The sequence below is a fragment of the Lolium rigidum genome, chromosome 3 (assembly GCF_022539505.1).
Source record: "Lolium rigidum isolate FL_2022 chromosome 3, APGP_CSIRO_Lrig_0.1, whole genome shotgun sequence".
Taxonomy (NCBI): domain Eukaryota; kingdom Viridiplantae; phylum Streptophyta; class Magnoliopsida; order Poales; family Poaceae; genus Lolium; species Lolium rigidum.
In genome coordinates, this window is record NC_061510.1 from 197,976,151 (window position 1) to 197,989,476 (window position 13,326).

A 13,326-nucleotide genomic window follows, 5' to 3' on the forward strand; every position below is an offset into this window, starting at 1 on the left:
TATCACTATAAACACGGAAATGATGTTGAACTCACACACGAGATGAACGGGGTTAGTGCGACCAAGGAATGAGCGGAACAAACACAAGAACCAATTAGCAAGGTGGTGCTCGGGGTCACACTAACGCAAGGAGAGGCAAAGCTTTGGTTGCAAAATGAGAGACAACAAGATTCACACGCGGCCTCTCTTCTCTTCTCTCTTTTGCTTAAAATATTGTGAATCTTTTGTATATGGTGGCACTTGCACTCTTTTGTATCTATGGTGGCACTTGCACTCTTTTGCTCTTTTTGTGTTTTTCCGGCCTTGAGGTGGCGGCAGTGCCGGTCCCTGATGAACAACTCGAATTGTTCTTCGCGAAAATGGACCAAATTCGACCAAATCGACGAAAATCAACGGAATTGGAGGCTAAGAAGTGGGGGAAATAGTAGATCAACCGTAGGAACATGAAATCAATGGACGAAAACCACTCAAAACTCAACAAAATCGCAGATCCGACCGAAGGCAATTTAGGGCTATTTTTGGGGAATTTTTGGAAAAAAATTGAGGTGAAATTGGGTGGGTGGAGGGTCGAATCCGTGCTAACCAAGAGCTCTTGATACCATTTTATGAGGCCTAAGGGCTAGGGAGTGCCCAGATCTCACGAATTTGACCACGTGTGTGGATGGTAAGGATGGGAAAGAGGAAGAACACACACAAAACTCAAATAAAAACACACACAACCCAACACAAACCAAATTTACTCCCTTGGTAGGTTAGACCAAGCCAATAGAACCACTTCTTGGAGAGACCCTTGGGTAGAATCCAAGAAGTGAGAGATTGGTGATGGAGATCCAAACTAGAACTTGGATGAAAGAGGGGGAAGCCTTGAATCATCCATGAAGAGTAGAATCCCTCAAGAGTGCCTTGATACAAAGAACATAGTTCTAGGGAGACAAAGCTCAAGTCTAATCTCAAATCTTGTCTAACCCTAATTGAGTTGCCTGCCAAAACCCACCGGCGGGCAGCGACGAGCAACACGAAGAGCCGGGAGGCTTCCAAGACGGCTGGTGGGCCCTGGTCCCTCGGTCAACGGCCCGCAATGCTCTGGCACACGTCCTGACGGTTGCAAGGGCGTGCCACCTGACCTATACCTGGTCAGGGAGGTGTTGGATTGCTTCGATTAGCTTCCCGCATGGTAGACACGTAAACATTAAATACGAGCCCGATCGGCTCTCGGGTTGCCTCGTGGATCGGCTCGAAGAGCCGATTGCCCCATGGTTCACGTTGGATTTACGATGACATGGGGATCCTGCTTGATCAAAACAAAGCTAAACCAATCTACGACAGTTTAGGGTTTTCACCGCATAACCGGAACATCCTACGCGTAGTTGAGCCTAGCAGATACGAAAGATGATGAAAAACTAATCCTAAAAGAGGCCTAAAAACCAACGTTAAGTCAATTCCCGGAACATCCCTTCTAGGAACAGCAAACCACACCTTACGCACTACCGGATCGTCCAACCCCCGTGTAAGGCCTAACCATACGGATATCAAACTAATCCTTGAAGAACAAGGAGCAACTATAACAGATTGGATCTACTAAGTAAAGAACAAGCAAGGTGCTGCCCTTACGCCTAAGATAGGTGTAAGGGCAGCTAGATATCGAGGGACGGCATAGCTAAACAAATATGTATAAGAAAAGCATCTATGCAAGCCCCAAAACACCTACGATAGGTAGTGTTACTCGCCATCAACAAGGCTTCAGTACGAGCAACACGAGATAACGAATAAACCTATATCGCCTAGATCGCAAGATGCGATCTAGGCAGCATGATGCTTACCCGGAAGAAACCCTCGAAACAAGGGGTGGCGATGCGCCTAGATTGTGTTGGTTGTGAACGTGATTGTCCTCCTTTCTCAATAACCCTAGGTACATATTTATAGTCCGTAGACTTTCTATCTTTGGAAATACACCTAACCGTGTACGGGCTAAACTCTATCTTTTAATTCTAAACTACCATAATATACAGATACACGGGCAATTGAGCCCAAATTCTCGTACAAGGCCGATTCAGAGACACTCCACGTGTATATCCTCCAAGTCCATCTCCATCGCGGCCCACCTCCTGATTTGGCCAAAATCTGGTGATAACACATGCCCCCTGGTTTTGGTAATGATAATTTCAAAACCACTCTGTTTTTTCTTCGTAGGGTCACGTCGTGGCAGAGCAGAACCGTCGCAGTATCCTTTCATCATGATGCCTTGCCTTCTCAACTTCCCTGCACGATTTGACAGTTTTGGCACCATGTTCCTCGGAAACCACCGCAACATTAAATCTCCACTATATCCCCTTTATTTAACCGCATCGAGCAGTTCGCTTCTTTATCCCCCTGCTCCGTACTAGCCACCGGCAAAAAAAACCCCTCTCAGCAGCCATGTCTTCCTCCTCCTCCTCCTCTACCTCATCGGATCTTTCCTCTCTATCCTCTTCTTCTCGCGAGCCGACGCCAGAGTGGGGCTCGTTGGCGGCGCACGACATCCTCGCCCCAACGACATGGGACAAGGAGGATCACGATTCGTCCGTTTGGTCCGAGGATGACAAGTCCTTGACCGACGGAGAAGACGACCTCCAATTCCTTGTCGATGGGGAAGAGGAGACGGAGAGCGAGGACGACCGCTTCTCCTGGGACGATTTCACCTCCTCCGACGAGGAGGAGGAAGAGGAGGATGACACCTCCTCCGACGAGCCGCCGGCGAAGCGCTTCCGCGCCGGGTCGGATGACGACGATGACGACGACGAGGAGGAGGAAGATGCCCCTGCCGAGGGCTACGGCAGCAGCGACGAGGAGCTCGCCGGTAGCAGCACCGACGGCAGCCACGACAGCGCCGACGAGGGCAGCGACGGCCCTTAGGCTAGGACTAGTAGCATAGGACTAGTAGTAGTAATCGGCTCTTTTGTTCTTCCTCTTCTGAGCAATCGGCTCTTCTCTGTAAAAATCCTCTTTATCAATGAAGAAAATGTTTCTATGTCAATTTTGCCTTCATATCAATTTTGCCGATTGTCAAAGCAAGTCAACGCGCAAGGAGCCGATGGCAGCGCATCGGCCTTCACCATAACACGCGAGTAAGGCCAAATCAGTTGCCTATTTCAAACGGTAACCTGCAACCCCTGCCTGAAGAGTCTCAGATCCCCAAATCGCCGTTCGAACAGATCCAACCTCCAGCCACATAAATCTCAGATCTCAATCGCGCAGATTCAACTCCGCAGCGAACCCAATGGCGGAATCATCCAGCGCCAGCGCTACGGTTTCTGGCATGAAGGTAATCCTCAACCGCTCCCCACTATCCGAGCATAGCGTTAGAATTAACAGCAAACACCTGAATTAATGTCTCATTCCGTCATTAATTTTTAGGTCTCAGACATTCTGCTGCCGCATCCTTCTCTTCCAAATTCTCTCTGTCTTGGCCCTCGTTCTACTGAAAGTCCTGCCCATTTGATTTCATGCGAGGCCAATAGAATTCCCTTCGTGAACCAGAATTTAGATCTAACTTCTTGGGCCGACTGCTTACGAGCCTGGCCTAATCCTCCTGAAGATTGGGTTTCATGGTACAAGAGAGTATCCAAAACCCACCAAGCCACCTGGGAAACCACGGGAATAGCCGATGCTTTAGCTTTATCACTGTCTCCACTTGAGAAACATGAAAACCTTCTGAAAACCATCGGCTACTTTTGGTCTGATGCTTTGAATTGCTTCATGTTTGGCCATGGCCCCATGACACCAACCCTACTAGACGTGGCCATGATCACTGGTCTAGACATTGCATCTCCAAGCCCCTCTGCTTTTATGCTGCCAAAGGTCCCTTTCACACTCTCTTCCAAAACAGAGTGCACAAACTGGGGTGCTTATCTTCGACGCCACATGAAAAACAAAGGCCCTGTAACAGAGAAAGAACACACGGCCTTCCTGAATTTCTGGCTGGAGCACTTCATATTCTGTGGCCCTTCACTTGCTCCAACCAAGAATTACCTTTCCCTGGCCTATGAACTTGCCAAAGGCGCCCAACTTGGCATTGGCAAACTGTTCCTTGGAGAGGTCTATCGGTATCTCCAATTAATGTCTGTCAAGCTGTTTTCCCAAAAGACAGTCAAAACAGGAGGCCCCTGGTGGTTTATTCAGTTATGGGCTCAGCTATACTTCCAGAACCACACTCCAAACTTCCCACTTCTGGCCACTCGCACCTTTCCAGATGCCAACGGGAAGCAAATCCGATGCACTAGCTACGGCCAAGCTCTGTACAGCCTTCCAGGCAGTAAACTGACTCCCAAGGAAGCATCAAAATGGTTCAGCATTTTCTTCCGAGGCCTGGATAATCCTCTCTTCTTCCCTTACACGGAATCTGAGCATTTTGAGAATCCGGTCTCCTTCAGGCTAGACAGCTTTGCCGATGACACCAGCACCCGGCAATTGTATTCTACCATGATCCGTCCCTGCTTCCTTCCAGTGGGCATGAGCACCTCAAACAGGATCATCAAACCTGGTTATGAGTCTTATCAGCCGGTCGTAGCAGCCCGACAGTTTGGTCTTGGGCAGGTGTCTCCTCATTTCTTCCTCCACCACTTAACAGAGAGTAGAGCTGACTTGCCCGATATCCTCACTGGTCAGAGGTGTTACTCTTTCTTTGACGCTCTAGCCATCCCAGTTCCTCACAACCTCTCTTTCACCTCATCAACCGATGGTTTTGAGACCTGGTGGTCGACGTGGAAGACTCATGCCTTCAGGAGAGCTCTGGGACCATTGCTAAAACAACTTGATGCTGAATATGACATCCCTGCAGAACAGGTACCACTACTCACGAATTATCTTGAAGTGGCTTGCACTGATTTCCTTCCTTTCATAATCCTGTTCTGACTTCTTGCAGCAATAAGACGGTCCAAAACCTGTCCATGATGACGGCTCCCCTTTCAGATTCCTCCCACCAGCTCCGGTGGTCCTTTTCTGCAAAAGCTCACCACCCTTGAAAAAGGTCGTGATGCAGAGCCAGCCGATTTCACCAAAATCGGCCTCTAAGAGCAGAGTATCTTCTAGGCCAGCTGCCCCCCGAGCCTCAGCTAAGGCGAGAACAACAGTGAGGAAAGTAGCTGCCAGGAAGACCTTGAAGCGCCAAAACCCTATTCCAGCCCAAGAAAATTTGCACGTAAGCTGATTCCTGCCTTGGCTAGTTTCATCTATTCTTCTAGGCTTCTGCAACATGCTTGTATTTCTTTCACAGACCTCCACTGAAGAAAACTCCAGCGAGGAGACACAGTCCAGTCGAAGGGACTCGAGCTCGGGCAATTCTGTGAAAACCACCACGCAGAGCCAGCCAGACTCGCCACCGTCGGCTTCCAAGAAAAGGTCAGCTCCTGAACCTACCGCTTCCCCAGCTCCCATCAAAGCAGGACAGGGTGGATTACGCACAAAGAGCCGATGCATCAAGAGAGCTCGCAAGGAACCACAAACTTCTTCATCAAACCAGGAGATTTTGGATGTAATTACTCTCCGTACTCTCCTCGGCTCATATTTCATGCTAACCTGTTGCTGTTCTTATCAGCTAACCTCTTCCTCTGCAGACTGATGACACCTCCAGTGGGGAAGTCGAGGAAGTATTGATGCCATCCGCCACCCTGGACCTAGCACCTCCTGACAGTGTGGCTGACAAGGCTGCCACCTTGGCCAAGCCCACAGCAGAAACACAAGAGCCGATCACCTCTTCATCGGCTGTTCCTCTGGTCTTAGGAGAGGTACACTCCTTTTCCTTAGCTCTGCCTTTCTCTTTTCGCTGTATACTGACGTTGTTGTTGTTTGCCAGGGCTATGACCTTTCAAACCTGCTAACATTCGACCCTGAATCCATCGAGCCAGCTACGTCTAGAGCCAGTGCAGAATCAGGGCCCAGCGCTACACGTGATCAACTCCAGCATCTCAAGGCCCTGCTCTCCTCCTCAATTGAGACATTGGTTGAAGACCCCGGAGAAGTGAAGAGCATTCTTGAAGACATCCAGCCTCATCTCCCGGTGACGTTGCAGGTGAAACTCTGGCCAGTTGTGACTCTGTCTGCCTACAGGTCGAGGGTGAAATTGGCTCGTCAGAGAATCAGCCTACGCCACGCCCAGCTTCCGTTGAAAGCCGATATTGCAGACAAATGTCAGCGGCTCAATAAGAAAAAGGCAGCTTTGGACGCCAAACTGACACCTCTGCCAGCACTGCTGAACTTGAGGCCTTGCGAAAGGAGTTGGAGGCCCTGGAAGAGAGGGTCCGAGTAACCAAACAACTCATCCAAGATAAGGAAGCTCTTATTGCCCAGTCTCATGAGGAAGCAGAAGGCCTCAAAGCTGAACTGAAGACTGATCTAGCCGAAATACGTGCCCTGAACAAGCAGCTGGTGACAAGCCAGGATGAGGATGATGAGGCCGAGATCGCCGAGGTGGATCGTGTTCGTGTTAACGCCCTCCATGCCCTTGAGGCATTCCTTCAGTAGAGCCTCTCCATGTAACTTGATAACTGCTCAATTGAGCTTGTACCTCTGCTTATAACAGTTTGTACCTCTTGAGTCGATGGCTGCGCATCGGCTTTTTATTCTAGAGTCGATGTCTGTGCATCGGCTGTGCTTAAATTTTTTATTATTTTTTACGGCCGATTTATTTATGTATCGACCCCCATATTTCAATGTCCATCATCCCACATACTTGGGAAATATTTCTTGAGCTGCTGGCCATTGACAGCCACTGGGCACATACCTCGTATCTTATCCGTTTACGTGCCCCCCGAGCCGAATCTTTCAAGTAATTGAAGATATCGGCTCTTCAGTCATCCTACTATGACTACGTGACATGCTTGAGGTAAGATCATTGCCTTTTATTTTTTGGGGCCGATCGCAGGGATCGGCCTTGCCACGTACGTCTACTGATGCTGGTCTTGCTACTCTGTCAGGCCGGTGGATAAGACCAGCCTCACCCCGTTTTTTGAAGCTTCGATGCGCTCACAGCCGTCCAAACTGATTCCAGAGAGCGGCTCTTGGTCGTCCGCATCTCAAATATTCATGCCAGCTAGTGAGATCTCGATCGAGTCATCTGCATGAACGACCTCTACTTCATGTCCATCCCACTGTATGATGCATTGGTGCATTGTGGATGGAATGCAACAGTTAGCGTGAATCCAATCCCTTCCTAGCAGGACAGCGTAAGTGCTTTTGCTGTCGACGATGAAGAACGAGGTAGGGATGGTTTTTCGGCCCACGGTTAAATCTACGTTCAGAACACCTTGTGCTTCTGATGCTTGGCCGTTGAAATCGCTTAATGTGACGTTGGTCTTGATCAGATCTTCGTTGGAGCGTCCCAAACGTCGTAGCATGGAGTATGGCATTATGTTGACTGCTGCTCCCGTGTCAACCAACATCTTGCTGACAGGCTGCCCATTGATATAACCTCTCAGGTACAGGGCCTTCAAATGCCTGTAGCTCCTCTCTCGTGGCTTCTCAAAGATGACTGGCCGTGGACCGCAGTCAAACTGTGCTACCGACACTTCCTCGTCCTTTGGAGCACAAAACTCGACGGGAGTATGAACACCATGTTTGTATCAGCCGATGCCTCTGCATCGGCTTTTGTCTGCTTGGGGCGCCACACTTTCTTTGGCGGGCGCGTCTCCGTCTTCAACGTTTGCTGAATTTTTACGGCCAGATCGGGCCGTGCTTTCCTCAACGTGTACAGGTACTGCGCCTCGGCTTCTTCCAAGTTTCGTAGCCGCTGCACCCTACGCTTCTGGGAATGGCTGAGTCCATCAGGGCACCACCTTGGCCGGTGGTATCTATCTTCTTCTTCATCTTCTGACTCCTCGAAATCTTCATCTCGAGATGACTCAGCTCGTCTGTTTTGAGGTGGGAGGGGCCCTAGACGCTTGAACACTGAGATTTCATTTGTTCCCTTCCTCTGCTGTCTACATTCTGGGCAGTTGTCGATCGTAGGCAATCGGCTCATTCCTGAGTCCCAGCAATGCTTAAAGAAAGGACAATCCCAGTGTCTGTCCACGTCTTCCTGCTCTCTTGACCTCCCCTTGGCGTGACGCTCATATCCTTCGTCGTCACTATCATATCGACGATACTTCCTGTTGTCTGCATCAGACCGACGATATCTCTCATCACCCATGTCATATCGCCGACGTCGTTCATACTGATGCTCATATTTGTTAAGGAGATGCGCGGAGAGTGGTCGTTGATACCGCACGCTTCTCACTTCTTCCTCGGTCAGGTACCGTCTGTCATCATATTCGGGCCGGTCGCGTGGATCCGCCTCCGCTTTATCTTTGCCACGGGAGTGACTGCTTTCTCCTTTATCTTTGCCATGGCGGTCTACATGCCCTGCCATGTTGATATCGAACGAGAAACCTGGCTGACGCTTCGTGGCATGGTTGAGCTCCACCATGTTGACGCCAGGAAACGGTCGCGTGTCCACTTTCATGGCAAACTGACCGAAGATTAATCGGCCTTGTTCTATCGCCATTTGAATCTGTCCGCGCAATACTTTGCAGTCGTTGGTGGCGTGGGTGAACGTGTGATGCCATTTGCAGTATGGTCTCCCGTTCAACTCTTGCGCCGTAGGGATTTTATGGCCTTCGGGTAACTTCAGCTGTTTTTCCTTCAGCAGCAAATCAAAAATCTGCTCAGTTTTGCTTAAATCAAAGTCAAACCCTTTTGCAGGCCCTGGTTGCTTCACCCATTTGCAGGACACGGGTACTGCCCCCCGAGCCCATTCAGCCACAGCGACTTCCTGATCTTCTGCAGCGTCTTCAACTTCTTCTGCCTCGACCAGGCCTATCGGGCGCTTGAACTTGTCCTGGTACAATTCTGGATGGCGCTGCTCATACGATGTCAGTTTCTGGACCATATGCGCCAATGAATTGTACTCCACTTGGAAAGTCAGATCCTTGAGTGGCGCTGCGAGGCCTGCCACTGCCAGCTCGACTGCTTCTTTCTCAGTTAAACGAACCGAATAACATCGGTTCCCGACGGTTCGAAACGCTGAATGTATTCAGACACCGTCTCTCCCCGCCTTTGCCGCACCTGCGTCAGATCGGCAATGCCAGCTTCGGTAGCTTCTGAGTGATATTGTATATGAAACTGCTCCTCCAGCTGCTTCCATGTCCGAACTGAATCTGGTGGCAACGAGGTGTACCACCCAAAAGTCGGACCCGTGAGCGATTGCGCCAAGAACCTTACACGTAGCTGGTCGGATGCTGAAATCATGCCCAACTGTGCCAAATATCGGCTCACATGCTCAATTGAGCTAGACCCTTCTGCTCCACTGAACTTTGTGAAGTCAGGGAGCCGATACTTGGGCGGCAGCGGGATCAGGTCATATTCGTTGGGATACGGCTTGGAATAGCCGATTGTTCTCCTCTTCGGCAGGATACCGAACTGGTCTCTCAAGATTGCACTGATTTGATCCACGGTATGAGCTGCAGGGGTTGAGCTTTCATGACTCGCTCCGGTGGCATATTTAGCTAGCCACGCCTGTTTCTCAGCATCTGCTCCAGAACTCCCTCCTGCTCCAGCAATCCCTCCTGCTGTAATCTGGTTCGTGTGCGCCCAGTTGTTGCAGTCCGGCACGTATGTGCACACGTATCCATGTGGGATCTCCTTGGGCGGCTCATACAGGAATTGGTAATCGCCAGGATCACCTCCAACCTTGTAGACGACGTATGCCGGTGAACCTTGTTGCTGTGGAGCTGCAAACGTGAATGGCAGTTGCGACTTGGTGTGGAACGGTATTTCTCCCTGGTGAGTCCCCAGGGCAGGTCCTGACGGAGAATACTGATGCTTCATGATCTCCTGAACCACGCGAAGCGCAACACGCTCGAAGGCGTTCACCAGGCTCTCCGAATGACGATGTAGAGAATGAGCCACCATATAGTTAACTTCCTGGCGCAGGGCTCTGGTGCGTTCCTCCGAAGGAAGAGACAGATCTAGTCCCTCGAGCACGCCTTCGGGTGTGAATCCTTTGAACCTAATGCCATGTGAACGGGTTTTCTCGAAAGAGCCGATGAGATCGGCTTCAAAGACGGCCTTGAGCTCATCATACTTCTTCTTGTGCTCTTCAGGCAGATCTTCGTACTTGACTGGTTCGTCCGACATCGCAGTTGCATATGTTGACGTGGTTGTTGCAGATGTTGACGTGGTTGTTGCAGATTGTCCCACCGGGCGTGCCAGAATGTGTTGCCTGCCAAAACCCACCGGCGGGCAGCGACGAGCAACACGAAGAGCCGGGAGGCTTCCAAGACGGCTGGTGGGCCCTGGTCCCTCGGTCAACGGCCCGCAATGCTCTGGCACATGTCCTGACGGTCGCAAGGGCGTGCCACCTGACCTATACCTGGTCAGGGAGGTGTTGGATTGCTTCGATTAGCTTCCTGCATGGTAGACACGTAAACATTAAATACGAGCCCGATCGGCTCTCAGGTTGCCCTGTGGATCGGCTCGAAGAGCCGATTGCCCCATGGTTCACGTTGGATTTACGATGACATGGGGATCCTGCTTGATCAAAACAAAGCTAAACCAATCTATGACAGTTTAGAGTTTTCACCGCATAACCGGAACATCCTACGCGTAGTTGAGCCTAGCAGATACGAAAGATGATGGCAAACTACTCCTAAAAGAGGCCTAAAAACCAACGTTAAGTCAATTCCCGGAACATCCCTTCTAGGAACAGCAAACCACACCTTACGCACTACCGGATCGTCCAACCCCCGTGTAAGGCCTAACCATACGGATATCAAACTAATCCTTGAAGAACAAGGAGCAACTATAACAGATTGGATCTACTAAGTAAAGAACAAGCAAGGTGCTACCCTTACGCCTAGGATAGGTGTAAGGGCAGCTAGATATCGAGGGACGGCATAACTAAACAAATATGTATAAGAAAAGCATCTATGCAAGCCCCAAAACACCTACGATAGGTAGTGTTACTCGCCATCAACAAGGCTTCAGTACGAGCAACACGAGATAACGAATAAACCTATACTGCCTAGATCGCAAGATGCGATCTAGGCAGCATGATGCTTACCCGGAAGAAACCCTCGAAACAAGGGGTGGCGATGCGCCTAGATTGTGTTGGTTGTGAACGTGATTGTCCTCCTTTCTCAATAACCCTAGGTACATATTTATAGTCCGTAGACTTTCTATCTTTGGAAATACACCTAACCGTGTACGGGCTAAACTCTATCTTTTAATTCTAAACTACCATAATATACAGATACACGGGCAAGTTAGCCCAAATTCTCGTACAAGGCCGATTCAGAGACACTCCACGTGTATATCCTCCAAGTCCATCTCCATCGCGGCCCACCTCCTGATTTGGCCAAAATCTGGTGATAACAGGTGGGGGATGAGATACATATAGGTCCAGATTCGTCCAGGGTAAAAGGGGCATTACACATAAGATAAGTTAACCATAGATATGAAAATAGACGGCCCAAATGAAGTTGACTTGGGAGGGCCCGACAGTGCCGACGTGCTTGGGGCGGCAGTGCCGGTGGGGCCGGCAGTGCCGGTGGGGCCGGAAGTGCCGGAGAAGTTTCACCGACAGTGCCGGGGTGTGTCCACCGGCAGTGTCGGGGTGCGCCCACCGGCAGTGCCGGCCTGGTGGTGGCGGCAGTGCCGGCTTGGTGTGGCCGGCGGCTGGAGCCCTTCTTCTTCTCTTTGGTCTTTCCTTCTTCTTCTTGAGAAAAGAGGCTTCTTCCCCTTCGGATCCTTGACGAGATTGGTACCTAATGACACATAGTATATCGGTATGAGGTAGCAATCCGTCCAAGGTTACGTCGAGTTCGAGTGTAGAGAGGAGTGAGTTCACCTTGTCATGTATAGCTTTCACTTGGGCTCGAGTCATTGGTTCACTTTGGGGAAAAGTTGGCCATGATGTAGTGTCGTTCTTGAGTGGGGCTGCATCAGCCCCTCTCCCCCTCGCCCACGAACCACGGACTCACTGTGTCAAACGCTGCTCAGACCATCGTCCTTTCTTCAATCGCCCACAGGCTCACTAGCCCAACCGTCGATCTGGCCACATCCCTTCTTCCCTTCGCCTATGGGCAGCTGGTCCTTGATCTCTACCAGCGGCGAGGCCTCGCCGCCGCACACAACAATAGGACGAGGCGTGCATCTTGCCACTTTGCAGCTAACCCTCTCCTCTGAACTGCTAGATCTAGAGCAGCGACATGAATTTATCACCGCGCATATCAGCAATGTGCGACTAGCTTATATATTTTCTACCTTTTCTACTCCTCCTTTTCTACCTCGAGTTACTAACCCAACAGGACGAGAAGTGTCTGCTCCTTCTTTTCCACTCCTCATAGTTTACTCCTTCTTCTCCACGGGCTCACTAACTCAACCGCGCATGAGAAAATAAAAAAAGCAGCAGACAAAATCAACATTTCACACCGCTTAGTACGGCCCAGCCCACCAGAAACACTACTAGGATAACACCAATTTATGCACCTTACCCTAGCTATTCATGCTCCAAGAAGACTACCGCGGGTGCGCGGCATGACGCCGCGCGTACACTTCCTAGTATTACTAGTTGAATGCCCGTGCGTTGCTACGGGCATTAATTTTGTTTTGCTGTCCAGAGAGCACATCCATATTTTTGGCCTAACCCGTGGGCGCCATCATCCACGACATCGACGATGACGACGACGACGTACCGTACCCAGCAGCTTCGAGGGTGCTGACGACCATCTGGTTCTGCTCGCGTCTTTCGAATCCCTAGCTGGGGATGCCAAACGCGGTCGGGATTGGGCTGCAGAGGAGGAAGCTCACAACTATGTGGTTGCCATGGCTCGGGGGTACATGTGCTCCGACCTGGATTCGCTCGCGCGGAGGGGCCCTTCTCTCACGTGGGTCGAGCAGGAGAACCGGGAGCTGGCGGATGCCATCGCTCCCAGGGACGATGCGGTCGCGGCTGCGGCTAGGAACAGGGCCCGCTACCACGCCCAAATGGCAGCGGTGCAGGCAGCGACGGCGGAGGCGGCCCAGGCGGCGGAGGCGGCGGCCAACAGAGTCCCGTGGGACTCCTCTCTGGCCGAGGCCCTCGAACGCCGCAGGCGGCAGGACGAGATGTCCCATGTGCGGCGTGCACGACGCAAGAAGTGCGTGAAGCGCTCGCGCTTTGACGACGACACCGGCCCCTCCGGCGGCTAGTAGTAGGCAGCGCGTCTGCAAGTAACCCCGGCTATGGTAGGCCGCGCGACGGCAAGTAGGTACGGCCATTGTAGTTTTAAGTTAACTCGACTAACCATTCCTGTAAAGATGGTCCTTTTGGCAAAT